The 19,105-nt window shown below is 39.5% G+C and overlaps 1 non-coding gene across 1 annotated transcript; it reads left to right on the top strand.

Annotated features, from left to right (window-relative positions):
- The first annotated feature begins 9,346 nt into the window (after nucleotides 1-9,346).
- LOC145637471 (small nucleolar RNA R71) lies at nucleotides 9,347-9,453 on the top strand. The gene has a single exon (XR_014114252.1). It is a non-coding gene; the product is annotated as a small nucleolar RNA R71 (small nucleolar RNA).
- The last annotated feature ends 9,652 nt before the right edge of the window (nucleotides 9,454-19,105 follow it).

Below are 19,105 nucleotides of genomic sequence, written 5' to 3'. Positions count from 1 at the left end.
TCGGACCGAGGCGGTGGAAGGCTCGAGCTCTTCATCTGAGGGTGCACATGCTGGGCCGGTAGGCCAGGGAAGGCTACCTCGGCTCTTAGAGGTAGTGGGATGTACGAGGTCGGCTCGTCATCGCAGCAGCCTCCGCAGCCTCAGCCTCAGGGTGATCTTGGGTGGACGGGTCCTAAGCTGAGTTTTCCACCTCCCGAGGAGACTGGAGCTGGAGCTGGAGGAGAGGTTACTCCTCGTATTGCGCAGTTTTATGATATGATGGGCGTCTCTCATCATCTGCGCCCTCCGGCGTCGTAGTTTATGTCTGTGTTTATTTTATTTTTGACTTGTATAGAACTTTGCCTTTATTAGACTGATTTATTAGACACATTTGTATATACATACCACTATGAGTTTATTTATTTAACATATATTTATTATGTTTCATCTTTTGATATGCATATTTGTGTGTGCAAAGAATTGTGATAACTAATAATTTTGCGCAAAAATTCTATCAATTTTATTATTGATGGAGGGTATCCGACTCTCTCCCCTAAATAAAGAAAATGAAAAATAAAAATATTGGATTTCCAAAAAAACTTTAAAATTAAGTCTAAATAAAATCCAAAAAATATAATTAATATATTGAATTAAAAGGATATAAAAAGGATAAAAAAATCGTAAAGTCATTGTTCAGACTCGAATCAGCCAAAAAAACGCGGTTTTTGAAAAGCTCGTATGATAAGACACGTAAGCGCCACCTGGCGCCATGCGTTCCGCGGTAGCGCTAGACGCTAATTCTTAGCGCTTGGCGCCAGGTTCTGGCGTCAGGCGCCGGAGTCTGGCGTTTGGCGCTGATGAGCGCTGACTCCGAATCTTTTCCGGATTGAAACTGTGCCGATGTTGTGTATAAATAGCCCCCTGATCAGCCTATTTTTATCATAATTTCAGAAGATTAAATATAGTCTTAGGTTTTTAAAAAATAAATAATCATGTCTTTAATCACCAAGAGTTTTACCAACTTCAATCATGAATGGTGTCGGTCTCTAACTGCCAAGGAGAGAAAAAAAGTAGACTTTTTTCATATGGGGGGTATTTATGGTGTCAAGGAGGTAGATCTTGATATAAATTTCATTCATTCCGCCATAGAATATTCGGATGTGGATACTCATTGTTTTAGACTAGGGTGTGATGAAATTATCCCTTTGCCGGAAGAATTTGGTGCTATCTTAGGCGTCCCTGCATTAGATCTTGTAGTCATCCCTAGAATAAATGAATATTATTATAAGAATTTTGAGCGCTTCTTTAATTTAAAAGACAAAGATCTAATAAATATAATAGATGCTAGCATAGTTAAATTGAAAGAATTTGCAAGCCATTATTTTGATAGACCTTATTCTAAGTGTTTTCATGTTTATGGAAGACGGGCTTTTCTCTTTTGCATGCTGAACCAATATCTTCTCACTAGTGGTAGAACTAATGAGGGTCAAGTGATTATATCAACTGTTTTAGAGAAGATTGAATTTAGGAGAAATCCAATGCCATTAATTCTTGGAGAGACTATGCTTAGTCTTGATGAATTGAAGAGAAATCCAAAAGCACCTTTTCGGGGCTCTCCAATTTTTTTACAAGTAGAAAAATAATATTTTTAATTACAGAAATCAAAAACATATTTTTGTATAGTACTATTAATTTATTTGCATTGAATTTTTTTACATATGTGGCTAATGGAGGGACTAGAGTTAATTAGTCCTCCCGACAACGTTGACAAATACACTCCAAATTGCTTTGTGAGAAGGAACAAACGCTTCACTAAGATGGGGCGCCATGAATGGAAGAAAGTTTTTGCCTCTTACAACTTTGCCATCAAGTGGGTCATATGACAGGCTAAAGTCATATACCTAATCAAAAGTAATTCCGAAAACCACTAACTAATAATAGATAGGGAAGTAGGGTCGAATCCACAGGGAAACTAATCTTTCTATTCCTAATTAATTAAAGTAATCTAAGTTATCAAGTAACCAATATATTATAATTAACGAAAACTAAACTACGAAGATTAAGAATAAGGAGAAAACAATGAATAAAAGGCCTAGGGCATAGGTTCACCAATAAGTAATATTCCAGGGTAAAACATAATAATCAATCATCAATGCATAAATTAATCAGATCATAAAGGGCTTTCGCTACGTATTACAATCATAGAATTAATCTACCGGTATTAAATCTCATCTCTCGAATCTCGACTTAACCATTTATAAATTAACCTGCCTATTGAAACTAGACCTAAATATCAATTCTCATCTCTCGAATCTCGAATCAATATTGTCAAACTCATGCATAAAAGATCAGGCCAAATCTAGTCACAAAGCATTAAATCAATCAATAGGAAATTAATCTATCATTGATAATCAACAACAATAAATTACCTCTTCATATTATTCATGGATCCCCACAAACCCTAGAAATAAAACTACTCACACATAATAAAATCTAAACTAATCAAAGTAATAGAACAAGACATGATCAAAGGAATAAAATAAATAACTAAGATTAAGAGAAGAGAAATTGTTACCAAAGAAATCTGGAATTAAGAATAGAGTGAAGAACAAAATATAAGAGAGAGAGGAACTAATCTAAAAGCTAAGTAGAGAAAGAGAACCTAAGAGAAGAATTAAGAAAGAATGAAAAAGAAGATACTAAACTCGCTGAACGGAGAAGTATTTATATTAAGCAAGAATCCTAAACTAAAACAAACTTTAAACGACGCTAATTGTCTCATAACAATAACACGCGCCCAATCGGGCGAGACACCGCCCGATCTGGTGCGCCTTATCTCATCTGGTACGTTCCTCGCGCCCAGCCGGGCGCGAGTTCGGTCACCGACCTTGCTTCCCTCGCCCGACCGAGCGCGCCTTCGGGCGGTAGCTTCTTTGGCCGGGCGACACTCTTGGGCCACTATTTGGACTTCGATTGGGATCCAATTCTTCGGGCCAATTCGGATTTCCTATTCGGGTCTTGAATACTCGGTCCAAATGCCCCGGTATCACATATACCGAGCCCTTAATCACCGGTTCGATGGCTCTAACCGGCCCCGGGCTATAGAAACCGGTCGTGCTTCTCCAATGCTCGTAATTGCTCCATAATATCTCGGGAAAATGCTTTAAAGTGCAAATCCCTATAAAAGTCAACCAAATCTATGAAAACACTAGAAAACACCAATTAGTAATAAATGTGGCTCTAAAGAGCCAAAAACACTACTAATTATGACCAAGGGACGGGGGTAAAATACTATATAAAATAGACATATCAAACTCCCCCAAGCCAAACCTTTGCTTGTCCCTAAGCAAAGATCTCATTAATGAATAAATAAATATGCTTCACCCCAAAAAGTAAAAATCAAGCACAAACAATTCAAGGTAAATCCAATAAATATGCTTCAAAATCAACCAATCAAATCCGTCCAATTACCCTTCCTTCCTAACAATTGTCAAATAGACCAAACCACAAGAGCATATAGAATTCTAGACTAGTGCTCACACACTCAACTCTTATTTATGTGGCGAGTAAAATATGTACTCGATCTCTCTCCAACCAACCCCTTTAATGTGAACAATGCCCTCCCAACTTTCACTCTCGTGTTTATAAAAAGATGTACGCTCAACCTACTAGTCGACTCGAAATATATCAAATCATAACTTGCATTGATAAACAACACTTTCACTTTTATACAACTCTGTGCACAAAGGTCGAAAGGTCTTTAAAGCTTGTAATGTAAGGCTAGGGTAAAGGGTAGGAATCATTTGGGAACAAGTGAGAGAAAAGCTATGCTTAAGGGAGCAAATCCTAGTAAAACCCATGATAAAAAATAAATAATGATCAACATCTCCTACATAACCAACTCTAACAAAAATCCACCAAATGTACTCCAATCTTAAACAACAATCCCAACACTTACAAATTTCACTCATAAGATATAATAATGAAGAACTGGAGTGAATAAACAAACTTTATTTTCCAAACTTGAATTTTTTCATTAAAGCTCAAATTTTTTTCTTTCTCTTGATCAACCTCCAACTAGAACAATTGAACATTGAACAATTTTTTTCTTCTCTTGAAGTTCACTTATATTTTTTTCACTTTTTTTTCCTTGAACTTCTTATTTTTTTCATAACATCATACTTTATTTTTTTCAAGAAAATATAACTTTCAAACTCATCAAAAATAAACATGATCAAGAACAAAATAACTTCTCCAAACCCAAATTGTGCTAATAATAAGCACACTACAACTCCCTCACCTCACTCACTAATAGCCCCCCCAAGCCAAGCTTGGGACTAGTAACCAATGGGGCAAATCGGCTTGTAATGTGGCTAATAAAAAACAAAAAGTCAAGGCAACAACATGGGTAGCAAGAAGGGAACAAATGTATCCATAATCATCTGAAGGCCACCTAAAAGAACAAATGCATTCATCCTCCACAATGTGCATAATATTGGGTCATATAAACATTACTAATAGTTGCAAATAAATACACAAATTCATTGACATACCAGGGACTATCACACATTCCTTACCAAATCAACTAGTCAAGCACTATATTCACAAGCAGTTTGCAAAATTGACGCATGTTAGGACATCTAAGCAATCAAACTTCAAATCATGATCAACTAATCCACAATGCTTATCATCATATACCAAGAATCAAAACAATATTTTCCAAGTATGGGGCACAGGGAAGCATGATTTATAATTCATTGGAACGTATATTTGTATTTTTTTTATTTTTCAATTTTTTTTTTGTAATTTTTCATATATAAGAAAACAATGAAACTAACCTAGAAGGCAATAAATCTAAACTAAGAAAACACACCAAAACAAAAGAAAAGAGAAAAAGAAAGATACCAAATCCAAAATCTTTCCCAAGCCAGAATCAGACAATGTCCTCATTGGCTCGGGAACTAGCCCAACATAGCTAGTCCTCATCATCCTCATCCATGGAGCCGAAACCTCCACCTCCGCTGCCACCTGCACCAGAAGAGCTACTACCAAAATAGTCAGCATGAAAACTCCCCCCCGCCGGTCCCCCGAAAGGAATGTCTTGGCCGTACCCATGGAAGGCGGAATAATCAGTATAAATACCATGGGCAGTGGGATCCCTATCGTATATCTGGGTGGAGGCTAAAACCAGTCAGGGTAGATAGCATCGTCGGGAATGTTACCCCGACGAGCATAATCATCATACATAGGGTAGAGAGCTCTACCCTAATTCCTCCCAAGGTACCCTAACCTATGTTCAATAGAGCCTACCATCCTCCTAAGATTAGTGTGGGAATGCTCAATACGGCCTAAAGCCTGACCTATATTTTGAAGGTCCCAAACTGGGTCAGAGTCAACATGGGGGAAAAAATGAGACATGCGAGGTGGAGAAAACGCTGCCTCGGGACCAGGATGGGGTGGTGGAACTGGTGGTGGTACTAGTGGTGCTTGCTCCCTAGCGTTGGCAACTAAAAGGTCGTACGTGTAGGACGCTTGCCCGGGGGGAAAAACGGTCAAATCAAGACTAGGTAGGGAAAATATGGGTAATGGTTGCTCGGTCCCAGTACTTAATAAACCTGTGGGGTGTCTGCTCACTATCCAGTCGTACCCAACCCAACTCCTCAAAATACCTAGCAGTCATATAGGTATTCGGTCCGCAGTTAGTCATATGGTGTGGTCCACTCTCAACAAAACCGGCCTTTTTAACCGCTATTCTAGTGATAAGGCCTCCTATACGAATAGGGGTACGAGACTGGGTACTGGCTGTGGCATGTCTACTCAGGTGGTGGATGATGTATCTACCAATTTTCAGTTTACCAAACCCATACACATAGTGTCCTATAACAGCTAGTTCGTTGGTTTGGGCGTTATCAGGCTCGTTCATACCAAGAAAACACAAACCCGCAAATCTTTGCCAGATTTTTGGGATAGGGTGATGGATAGGTTTCGTACTAGCATGTTGGGGTCAGGGGTAGGTAAACGGGTCAGAGCATGATAAGTATCACCCATTTTGTAATCAGCATGCCATTGGAATGGTAATTCATAATTCAATTCAAATAATTTACAAAGTTCAACATATGTCAAACTAATATTCCTATTCTTAAACCTAAAAAATAAATTCGGTCCATTTCTACTATTTACAACTTTCAAAGAAGATAAGAATTCACATGTTAATTCACGGTATGTAGGATAGTGCATATTAACGAATTTTCTCATTCCTATATCATTCAAAAATCGTTTAACAAAATCATACAAACCATAAGTTTCTAGAGTAGGGCGGTGTAACCACCGTGAAGGAATTACCTCACGCCCGGCAAGGTGTTCTAGCCGTTCCTTTTGCTCCTGGCTAGCAATACGGATCGTTGGCCAGTAGGAGAGTTGCAAATCCGGATCGTACTCCTCCCTCGAGCTAGAACTGCTACCGAAAATTGATCGAGCCCTTTTTGAAGCCATAGTATAAAAATGGGTATGAAAATATTTGAATGAAATTTGAAAATTTTTATATAGGATTGTAGAGGATGAAGAGAGGATTGAGAATATGTAAAAATTATTAGATTCGATTGAGAAATGAAGAGTTGATCTTAGAGAGAAGGTAGAGGTTTTAAGGTTTTAGAGAGAGAAAGTTATGGAGGAAAGAGATAAGAATGAGAAAAGAAAAAAGAAAGAAGAAGAAGTAAGACGTAGGGGCTGTCGCGCCCGGTCCGGTGGGCTATCGCCCGATCGGGCGATTTGACTGATTATTATTAGCTACTCTCGCGCCCGGTTGGGAGATCTGATGCCCGATTTTTCTTCTACTCACGCGCCCGGTCGGGCGATCGAAGATGTCTGTATACGTCGATCGAAGATGTCTATATACGTCAAGTTTTGCGCCAGGTCGGGCAGGATTCGCCCGATCGGGCGAAAACACTCGATTTTCTTACCTCGCTCTCGTGCCCGATTGGGTGAGCTTCTCCTGATCGGGCCTGAGGCTAATTGAGCGATTATTATGTTTTCTTCTTCTCTTCAATTTTTTGTTACCTCTTTTCCTTCAAACCTGTACAAAAACTCATAAAACACATCAAAATTCCCTCATCTCTCCTCACATAAGAAAAAGAAAGAAAAACTAGTATGAAAAAGCATTATAATACGGGTTGCCTCCCGCAAAGCGCTGGTTTATCTAGGTCCCGCACAACCTTCTTACCAAGTACAAGAACTAGGAACCTTGACCTAACGCTTGGTCGGGTGGTTTCTCACCCGGTCGATCGGTGTTTAGGCCATAACGCGGCTTCCTAACATACCCTGTGGTACGCCAATTCACTTTATCTGGTGGATCCTCCTTGACTTGGATTGGGGGCTCTTCAATGCTACGCACTAAAGATCCCTCTTTGATCGAGGGTTGCTTCAATTTGTCATTACATTTAGCACTTTCAACTCGATCTGGCGGAACACTTATTGTAGGCTCAGTTTCCACAACTTGCTTGTTTGATTCCACATTCTCATCCTCAAATTTAAGACCGACAGTGTAGAGGGCTCTTTATATTGCATCAACTTCCTTCTGCCATTTGTCTATCTCATCTGAAAAGGATGCAACACAAGATATCGCCTCCAAGGGATCTTTTACAAGAGCTTAGGGCTTGTTAGAATAACTTTGAACCACATTAACACTAAAGCACTTCTCCTCTGTCATGGGGCTTTTAGGGGTATTATTAAGATTAAAAATAATTTTATCGTCCCCTACTGATAGTGTTAATTTGCCACATCACACATCTATAATTGCTTCTGTAGTGTTAAGGAATGGTCTACCCAAAATAATTGGAGTTTGCATATCCTCGGCCATATCAAGAACAACAAAATCAACAGGTATGTAAAATTTACCTACTCTAGTAGGAACATCCTCTAAAACACCTAAGGGGTATTTAAAAGAACGGTCGGCCGTTTGTAGAGTAATATTGGTAGCTTTTAATTTACCCATATTTAACTTGGAACACACAAAGAAGGGAATGACACTAACACTAGCGCCCAAATCACATAATGCATTATTAATCATTAGATTGCCAATATGACAAGGGATAGAAAAACTACCCGGATCTTTCAGTTTAGGTGGGGATTTATTTTGAAGTAAAACACTACACTCTACAGTAAAAGCTGTTGTCTCTACCTCACTAATAGACCTTTTTCTTGTCAATATTTCCTTTATGAATTTTGCATATGCAGGAATTTGTGTAATTAATTCAGTGAAGGGAACTGTTACCCGCAAATCTTTAACCATCTCCAGAAACTTACCAAACTGCTTATCCAAGTTTGTTTTCAAGTGACGATTGGGAAATGGGAGTTTGATAACTGGCTTTGGAACATTACTGCTCTTATTTGGAGCTACTACCTTCCTTGGACTCGTACTCTGCAATGTAAAATCAGATATATTAGTACTATTCTTTAGCCCTGCAGGGCTATTAGCTACATTGTCAGGTTTGACGGAATCAAGATTAGCATTATTTATTAAAACAGGTTCATCATATCTGGGCATTGGGGGCCCTTCATAGTTTGAACCACTCCTTAGATTAATTGCATAGGCTTGATCCGTAGGCCTTGTCGGCTGTGCTGGCAGGGCTCCTTGTTGACGGGCTGCGGAGTAGCGAAAAGTTGCGCAATTTGATTATTTACAATTTTATTGAGTGCTAGGATGGAACCAATTTGGGCATCTCTACTCTCCATGTGCTTCTGCATATTGACCAGCATCGCTCTAATTTCTACCAAAGCAAGGTCGGAAGATGAGGAGGGTTGTTGTGGTTGGTTCTTCTGGCTAGCATTGGGGTGGTAATATTTCTGCTGTTGTTGTTGTGGCGCCTGTGGTTCTTGTGGTGGTGGTGGATTTTGAACATTGGCACTCCGGTAGGAAAAGTACGGATGATTCCGGTACCCAAGATTGTAGGTGTTGGAGTATGGGTTATTCTGCCTATAAGCTTGAAAGACATTGACTTGCTCCACGGAACTCCTGCAATCTTGTTCCCAATGACCTAAAATTCCACAATTTTAATACAAAGCCTCATTAGCATTATTATTAATTGCAGAAACATTAGCTACATTTGCAGTACTAAGATTATCTAATTTCTAGCAGATAGAGGTTAATTGAGCTTGCCAAAAGGATACAGAATCAACATTATGCTTCCCCTTGTTAACAAAGCCTATAGGATTCCCATATTAGGAATTATGTATCGCCATATCTTCGATAACTTGATCTGCATCATCAACATTAAGGTTCATAAACCTCCCACTAGCTGCAGAATCCAATATTATTCTAGATGAATTTCCAATCCTATTGTAAAAGGCTTGGATTAACTGCCATTGTGCCAGATTATGGTGGGGGCATTCTCTTTGTAGGTCCTTGAACCTCTCCCAAGCCTCATAAAAGGTTTCATCGGCTTCTTGGGCAAAGTTCTGAATTGCACTCCGTAGTACAGTTGTTCCCTCTACAGGATAATATTTGTTATAAAAATTCAAAACAAGAGTTTCCCAATCAGTTATACCAAGTGCAGTTCTATTTAATCCATTAAACCATAATTTGGCTTTTCTAGTAAAAACAAAGGAAAGAGAATCTCCCTGATATGGTCTTGTGTGACCCAGCTTGCTTGATGGTATTACATTACTGACAAAAGTCTGCAATATGAAGATTTAGGTCTTCACCCTTAGCTCCACTAAATTGCTTCCTTTCTATTATCGTTATAAATTGGGGTTTAATCTCAAACTGTACCCCATCAAGAGCTGGAGTGGGAGTAAGGTGTGGAAAATCTGTAAGCTTTGGTTGTGAGTAATCACTAAGCTTCTTTGGAGACGTCATCTCTGATTCTTGATATGAAGATACCTCTGAATTGCTAGAATGAGTTAGAGGGTCTCGGTGATTATTATTATCACCAGAATCCGCCAGAATTTGCTTGTAAATTTCTTCTATCTATGGAAGGATCGTTCGATCTCAGGATCGAATGGGATGTAACCTGATCTGGAACACCTGGGCATAAACAAAGAAAACTAAAAGCAAATATGAGACTTGCCTCAAAGAACTAACGTTCTCTGAGACAAAAAGAGATAACCTAGACTACAAAAAAATTCAGAAATAAAAATAGAACCGTTTCCCCGGCAACGGCGCCAAATTTTGACATGCTAAAGTAGTATCACCTAATAAAAAGTAATTCCTAAAAGCACTAACTAATAATAGATAGGAAAGTAGGGTCGAAGCCACAGGTAAATTGGTCTTTCTATTCCTAATTAATTAAAGTAATCTAACTTATCAAGTAACCAACATATTATAATTAACGGAAACAAAACTACGAAGATTAAGAATAAGGAGAAAACAATGCATAAAAGGCCTAGGGATAGGTTCACCAATAAATAATATCCCAGGGTAAAACATAATAATCAATCATCAATGCATAAATTAATCAGATCATAAAGGACTTTTGCTACGTATTACAATCACAGAATTAATCTACTGGTATTAAATCTCATCTCTCGAATCTCGACTTAACCATTTGTAAATTAACCTGCCTATTAAAACTAGACCTAAACATCAATTCTCATCTCTCGAATCTCGAATCAATATTGTCAAACTCATGCATAAAAGATCAGGCCTAATCTATTCACAGAGAATTAAATCAATCAATAGGAAATTAATCTAGCATTGATAATCAACAACAATAAATTACCCCTTCATATTATTTATGGATCCCCACAAACCCTAGAAATAAAACTACTGACACATAATTAAATCTAAACTAATCAAAGTAATAGAACAAGACATGATCAAAGGAATAAAATAAATAACTAAGATTAAGAGAAGAGATATCGTTACCAAAGAAATCTGGAATTAAGAATAAAATTAAGAACAAAGTATAAGAGAGAGAGAAACTAATCGAAAAGCTAAGTAGAGAAAGAGAACCTAAGAGAGGAATTAAGAAAGAGTGAAAAAGAAGATACTAAACTCGCTTAACGGAAAAGTATTTATATTAAGTAAGAATCCTAAACTAAAACAAACTTTAAACGACGCTAATCGTCTCCTAACAATAACACGCGCCCAATCGGGCAAGGCACCGCCCGATCGGGCGCGCCTTTTCTCATCTAGTACGTTCCTCGCGCCCGGCCGGGCGCGAGTTCGGTCGCCGGCCTTGCTTCCCCCGCCCGGCCGGGCGCGCCTTCGAGCGGTAGCTTCTTTGGCTTGGCGACACTCTTGGACCACTATTTGGATTTCGATTGGGCTCTAATTCTTCGGGCCAATCCGGATTTCCTCTTCGGGTCTTGAATATTCGGTCCAAATGCCCTGGTATCACATATACTGATCCCTTAATCATCGTTTCTATGGCTCTAACCGGCACTAGGCTATAGAATTTGGTCATGCTTCTCCAATGCTCATAATTGCTCCATAATATATCGGGAAAATACTCCAAAAGTGCAAATCCCTACAAAAGTCAACCAAATATACGAAAACACTAGAAAACACCAATTAGTAATAAAAGTGGCTCTAAAGAGCCAAAAACACTACTAATTATGACCAAGGGACGGGGGTAAAATACTATATAAAATAGACATATCATCATCCCTTTGTGGAAAATAGAGAAGATGGTTGGTGTCAACAAGCAACCCTTCTGCCGTCTTCCAAGCTTATCCAAGCTGACTTTTCATTATCCCTACAGGGTAAAAAGACAGTACGACCTACTTCAAACAATTCCTTCTTGGGATCTTCGTCGTCCCTATGAATTCCCTGTTTCTCATTAAGTAGGAAAATTTGATGCTTATTGGAGTGCTAGACCTTTATGGGAAGTGATTACCAAAATGTTTCTCCTACCTTGCCCAATGATGTGAAGAGGTGGCTTCTCAAGAAACCTTCAAAGGACATGAAGAAAAATTGGAGTAAAACCGATGTGAAGAGTCGTCTAGGTGACAAAGTGATTCCCGTTAAGGAACGAGTGGGTGAAAAGGTTGAATTCAAAACACCTACGATGCCTAAGAAGAAGAGCTCTACAAAGGATAAAGGGAAAAGAAAAGCTGGCACTTCAGAGAAGGCTTGGGTAGAGAAGAAACATGGAGTCCTAGCTAAGGGAGAAACTATTTACTCCAAAATTGAATGTAGGTCCTCTAAATGATGCCTACTAGATAAATTTATAGATGATGAAGAGCATGCAGACAAAAATTGGAAGAGAGAAAAGAAAGAGAAAAAAGATTAAAGCATTGCTTAACTTTCAATTATTAGACTTAGTTTTCAATTTAAAGTTAATTTGTTTTATTTAAGCTTTATTTAAATTCCAACAATAATGTAATTTGTTAGTTTATTTTATTAATGAAATTTTAGCTTTCTAATATATCCTTTAAATTTAATTTAGGAAAAATGTAAACTAATAATCCCACCTTTAGTCGGTCTTCCATAAACAATCCCACATTTTGAAATTCCAGAAATAATCCCACCTTTAACATGGATCTTCCATAAACGATCCCTATTACCTATAAGCGGTTAAACCAGTCAAACTTTTATTTTTATTTTTTAAAAAATTCATCTTCTCCCACCTTCCTTGAGTTCCTTCTATGAACTGCCACCAAAGTTATCACCAGTCCACCACCTCCTCAACTCCTCACTCGTCATCGGCCACCACTCACCCAGCCATCACCAATCGCAACCCTCACACAACACCACCAACCATAAACACCTTTCCACTTCTCCACCAGCAAGCCCCCTAACACCCACGCAACCTCTAGCAGCACCTAAAGGCTAAAGGCCGAAAACCCCACACCCACCATCCACGACTTCTTCCGCCGCGATTCAACAAACCCACCCACCAAATAAAAATCCCACACATCATCGATCCTCAAACGCAACGTCGCACAACGCGCCACCACTGCAGCGCCCACTTGCAGGCCGCCGATCCTCCATATCCAACAACTACAACATCAATTCACACCCACAAATCAGCCCTAAAATGGGTAAAATCAGCCCCAAAATTAAATTAAGAAGGAATAATTGGGGTCGATTATGGGCTTTGGAACCTGCAAACTTCGTCTCAATCCCCGAAAAACCAGACCCATCCCTGAAAAATCAACCCCCAACCACGAAAAACTCCATCCCAATCCCAAAATCCCCACCTAGCCCTGAAAACTCCCCCCGAAAACGCCCTAACCACCCTAAAAAAACCCCTTTGTCAAGCTTCCGATTGGCTGATTGAGTTGTTGAGGAAGGCAGGGGCAGGATGAGGAAGGGAAAGGGGGTTGTTAGGTGGCTGAGTTTGTTTTTTTTATTTTATTTTTTAATTATTAAAAAATAGAATAAACCAATCAATAGTCAACACGTGTCTTGTAACCTAATAAAACCGGTTAGCAAAACAATCCAACCGGTCAGGGATTGTTAGTGGAAGATCCCTATCAAAGGTGGGATTGTTTCCGAAATTTCAAAAGGTGGGATTGTTTGTGGAAGACTGACTAAAGGTGGGATTATTAGTTTACATTTTTCCTTTAATTTATTAAAGCAATGAAAACTGAAAATTTAATTTTCTAGAAATTTTTTCGAGTACGGAAGTTGAAAATTTTCCAAAAATCACCGAAATATTCCCAAGTACTCCCAGAAAAAGGGCGTCGCTTCTTCACGACTGGCGCCAGCTGCGATAGTCTGGCGTCAGGCGACAAACACTGTCGTCTGGCGACAGAACGTTTTCTGTGACGCTGATGCTTCGTCGAATTTCTGTCGAAGTTATTTTTAAGTCTAGGATGCGAGGCTTGCAAATAGTAAAGTGGCCGCACCCGTAAAGGGTTGCCTATGTATCCTTTCTTAAGGAATTAGGCCAAACGTAGCTCTCTTGAGTATCCTACTCAAGTAATTATGGGTAGTATTTTTTAAGTTGGTCAAGATTTGTCATGTTCAAGAACTCATTATTGCCATCCATATCAGTTAATTTTGCTGCACCTCCTGATAGGATTGTTTTGACAATATAGGGTCCAGACCAATTAGGCCTAAATTTACCCCTTGGATCTAAAACATTCTTCCTTAATGCTTTTAACACCAAGTCTCCCACTTTTATGTTTCTTGTCTTGACCTTCTTATTAAAATGCCTAGCCATACGAGTTTGATAGCATTGATTATGATGTAGAGCTTCTAGTCGTTTTTCATTTAGTGGAATTAGCTCCTCATATCTCGCCCTTGTCCATTCAACTTCATCGAGTTTGCTTTCTAATGCAATGCGTAGTGATGGTATCTCTAGCTCTACAGGTTGTATGACATCCATTCCATAAACCAAGGAAAATGAATTGACGTGCGATAACCCCACAATGCAAAATGGAGTTTGTCAGGCCAATCCTTGTAATTTTCCGTCATTTTCTCAATGATAGTCTTTAGATTTTTATTAGCCGCTTCAACTGCTCCATTTGCTTGAGGTCTATAACGAGAAGAATGATGGTGTTGAATGCCATATTTTTGTAACAATTCTTCACATTCAGCTTGAAAGTGAGTTCCATTGTCACTTATCATTTCATGTGGGACTCCATATCGGCAAATAATATTTCTTTTGAAAGACTTGATGGTCTTCGTCCGAAAACCATCAAGTCTTCGTCCGAAAATTTATTATCGTGTGTTGGCGTTGAATCTTCTATTGGAAAGTCCGCTAGAAAATCTGAGACCACAGATCCTTTGATAGCCTTTTGAGGTATGAATCTTACATCGAACTGGACTATGTTGGCTATCCATCTTGATATGCGCCCATTGAGTGTAGACTTCTCAAATAAATACTTGAGTGGATTCATTCGGGAAACTACAAAGACTGTATGAACGAGCATGTAATGTCTTAACTTGGTTGTGGCCCACACCAATGCGAGGCACAATTTCTCAAGTGGTGTATAGCGTACTTCATACTCAAGCATCTTTTTACTTAGATAGTATATTGCATTTTCTTTACCTTCTACTTCTTGTGCAAGCATGGCTCTTATTGTTTCTTTGGTGACTGTTAAGTAACACCTAAGAGGTATTCTTGGAAGTGCTGGTGCTAATACGGGAGGATTTGCGAGATAGACTTTGATCTTTTCAAAGGCTTTTTGACACTCATCATCCCATATTACTGGTACAATCCTTTTAAGCTTCTTGAATATTGGTTCACATATTGTTGTCAATTTTGATATGAACCTGCTTATATATTGCAACTGGCCAATAAATCCTCGAATTTGCTTCTCGGTTCTGGGCGGTGGAATTGACATGATTGCCTTGATCTTGGTTGGGTATATCTCTATTCTTATAGAGCTTATGACATAACCCAAAAGCTTGCTTGCGGTGACTCCAAAAGCACAATTAGATGGGTTCAACCTCATGTTGTATTTTCTTAGCCTTTCAAAGAATTTTCTCAAGGTTACTTGATGGCCTGGGCGATCTTTTGACTTCACAATCATATCGTCCACATATACTTCAACTTATTTGTGCATCATGTCATGGAGTAAGGCAGTCGCTGCTCATTGGTAAGTAGCACCCGCGTTTTTCAACCCGAATTACATTACCGTGTAGCGGTAAGTGCCCCATGGTGTTATGAAGGTTGTTTTCTCCATGTCTTCTTCTGCGATGAGAATTTTTTTGTACCCCGCGTATCCATCCATGAATGAGAGAAGTGCATGATTTGTTGTATTATCTACCAAAATATCGATGTGTGGTAAAGGGAAGTCGTCCTTTGGACTTGCCTTATTTAGATCTCGATAATTGACACACATTCTTACCCTTCCATCCTTTTTCGGAACTGGGACGACGTTGGCCACCCATTCGGGGTATTTGGATACCTTGATAAAACCTGTAGTTATTTGTTTTTGAACTTCTTCTTTTATTTTAAGAGCTACGTCGGGTTTCATTCGACGTAACTTTTGTTTTACAGGTTTCATTCCTGGAATTAGTGGTATGGTGTGTTGAGCTATTTCTCTATTAACGCCTGGCATATCTTCATATGACCAAGCAAATACATCGATAAATTCTTTAAGTAGGTTGATTAAATTGGTTCTTTGTTGTTCAATAACTGTTAATCCGATTTTAACTTCTCTTTTAATGGTTGAATCATTTGAGATGTCAACCGTCTTAGTTTCGTTAATTATCGGTGTTTTCTTTTCAAGTGTTTCCATTGCTTTAATAATTTCTTTGTTATTTTCATTTTTTTAAGCAATGCTCGTCATCTTGGGTTAAAGAAAAGCACGAGGAGTAAGAGGAAGAAGACATATTATTAAACTCAAAAATTATTACATCGAAAAGAGATATGTCATCAGGGACTTGATTGCTAACTATCCTAGGGGAAGAGATAGAAGAAGGGGGTGCTACAACTAAGGACTTAGATGACTCTACAGGAAAGGACTTTGACTTTGACTCTGACTCAGACGACTCTTCGAACATCAGTCCTTGCCCTGTAGTAATGGAGATTCTCCTTCCACTTGGAGTAGTCACCTTGACTGTGTTACGCTATCCTTGTAGTGATCCTTCTGTTGGAGTGATGAGTTTTGAGGGGTCAAAGCTTTCGCTTTATAGGACCGTTTGGATGAGCAAGGAGTTATCCTCTATGTACTTTGACTCATCTTTTTATCGCCCAAATAATAATCCCATGACATTTAAATCAAAGCATCGGGGTGCTTTCTCCTTGAGGATAGGAGTTGGGATTTCATATAGAAAATAGGAATCTAGGAAAATTTCGAATCCCGGTTGCCTTATGCCATTTAAAACAAAAGGTTTGGGAAATTCGTGGCATAGATAGTCCTCTCCTTCTTTTATGAATTATCCATTGAGAGTAAGAGGATACTAATCCATTGGGATTGCTTTCTTTTGGATTCGAGCGTTCCTACGCGCCTTTGACTTTTCAAAGGCTCGCTTGAGATCTCCCCAAGTTGGTTCGAAACCAAGTCCGAAAGTGTCTAACTTAGGGAGGCTAGGTAATTCCAGCGATTTTGCTATTCCTGTCTTCTTTACTAGAGTCATTCCAGGAAAATGCCCTTGTTTCTTCAAAATAGTGTTCACTGTCATATTGGAGTGGGGGTCGTGGTCGAGAGGGGTCATTTCATCCTCTTCGAATCAGGAGACCTCTTCATTAAATCAACACAAGTCTTCATCGTCTTCATCGTGCTCCACATTAATGATTGGATTTTCTATAGCTTTAATCCTCATGGGTGAAGCATCGATCGTAATGGGAATTCCTCCAACTATGGCTTTTACATGTTGGTGGAGAGATGAAGGGACGACCTTTAGGTCATGAAGCCAAGGGCGTCCCAACAATAAATTGAATGAAGCTTTTATATCTACCACTTGAAATGTAGTAGCGTGTTCTATCACTCCCGCCGTTATATTCATGGTAATCTTACCAAGAGCTTGACGACGAGTGTTATCATAAGCTCTTATTCCTTGTGTTGACGGAGTTAAGTCTTCATCCCTTTTGCCTAGCATCCTCGCAGTTCTGAGTGGACGGACATTAATTGCCGGTCCATTGTCTACAAGAGTCATAGGGACGTTCATCCTTTTGCAAACTACTGTGAGGTTTAGTGCCTTATATGTTGGGGTTTGGTAAGTCCAACTTACCGCGGAAATAAATCCGACCCAAGACCACACTCGCAATAAATAAAACCATAAGCATAAATAAATTAATCACAAGATTAAGAAGAGATAATTACCTTTGGAGCGTGCTTTGCCCAAACGGAACGAGCTCTTACTTCAAAAGCAAGCCTCGAAAATACGACGGCCTCCTACGATAGTCCACCCACAACCCGACCACCGAAAATGGTCCTATGCCTTGGGGTTAGCAACGCCCCACCAAAAACCCGAGTGATTAATGAGTTCCAAGGTTTTCCCAATGGTGATGCCTTTTTCAACTCTCAGTCAAGTGATTTTCCCAATACCTCAACTTAGATATTTATAGGGAAAATAAGAGAGAGAAAAGCTCTCCCATCAATGTGTGAGAATTTGATTTTTCCTTTTTATTTTAAAGCTAAAATAAAATTAATAATCAAACTAGTAATAAATCAACAAGTGGCAAGCTCATGTGAGAGGTTAGGTGAGGACCATTTGGAGGAGGGGGGACCAAACTTGCTCCCCACTCCCTCTCCAAAAACCGGCTAACACACCCCTTCAACCTCCTCTCAATTCGCGCCATGTGGCACCCACACTTGGGCACCAAGGCACCCAAGGTGGGATGCCTTGCCGCGGCTACTGCTAACGCTGCCAGCAAGCAAGCCCAATTGCTTGTGCGGGCTGCTCGTGCTCTAAGCCAGCGAGCCAGGCACCAAAAATGCGGGCTGCTGCTGGCCTTGCGCCATGACCCAGCATTGCGGCAGTTGGCGCACCTAGCCTTGCGATGCTAGCATTGGTGCACTAGCACGCACCAGCCAGCCTAGGCTCGGCTTGGTGCGCATGCTAGCCACCATGCTAGGTCATATGCCCCTAACACTCGATTTGCTCGGGGCATTCCGATGCAAGAGGTATTTTGGTTATTGTTGATTTATTATTATTTTCATGTCTCGTCTTTTACCATCGACTTCCGACGTTCGGTTTCGACGCTCTAAGCTCGAATTCCCGACGTCTAAATATTAATTACTCGGTTGACTTATTAATTAATTCATAATTAATTAGTCGCTTCGGTTCGTTAGTTGCTTGGGTGTGACCCGAAGGGTTCAGTCAAGATTAAGCTGTAATATTAATTATGCATTAATATTACTGATCAGAAGCGGCCTCCACCTAAGCATTCTGATCACTTGACCTTACTGAATATATTAGCTTTCTAATAATTTTGAACCCACTAACGGAATAGTACACTTGTTCGAAGGACACCATTCCTTTCAATCTCCCACTTGTCCTTTCGGACAAATGCGCATTTAGTGCACAACCTTTTGCCTATGTCACTTAATGTCTCTTCATGAACTATAAGGTAAGATTATTTCGTCATCTTTATTACGTCCAAAAGTTTTTATCGATTCCGAATCTGACTTTCAATAAACAGATGATTTCTAAAATCCATCCGAGCACGGCCATGCATTTTTACAGTCTCGCTCTATGAGAGGCCTTGTATACAACAAATACATCTTCCCTATTTCAATAGGGGGACATTTTCATTCTTGTAATGTAGCTCCTCTTACCGAGAGG

The sequence above is a fragment of the Chenopodium album genome, chromosome 6 (assembly GCF_948465745.1).
Source record: "Chenopodium album chromosome 6, dcCheAlbu1.1, whole genome shotgun sequence".
Taxonomy (NCBI): domain Eukaryota; kingdom Viridiplantae; phylum Streptophyta; class Magnoliopsida; order Caryophyllales; family Amaranthaceae; genus Chenopodium; species Chenopodium album.
The sequence above is the reverse complement of the archived record's forward strand: the minus strand, read 5'-3'. Positions and strand labels throughout refer to the sequence as shown.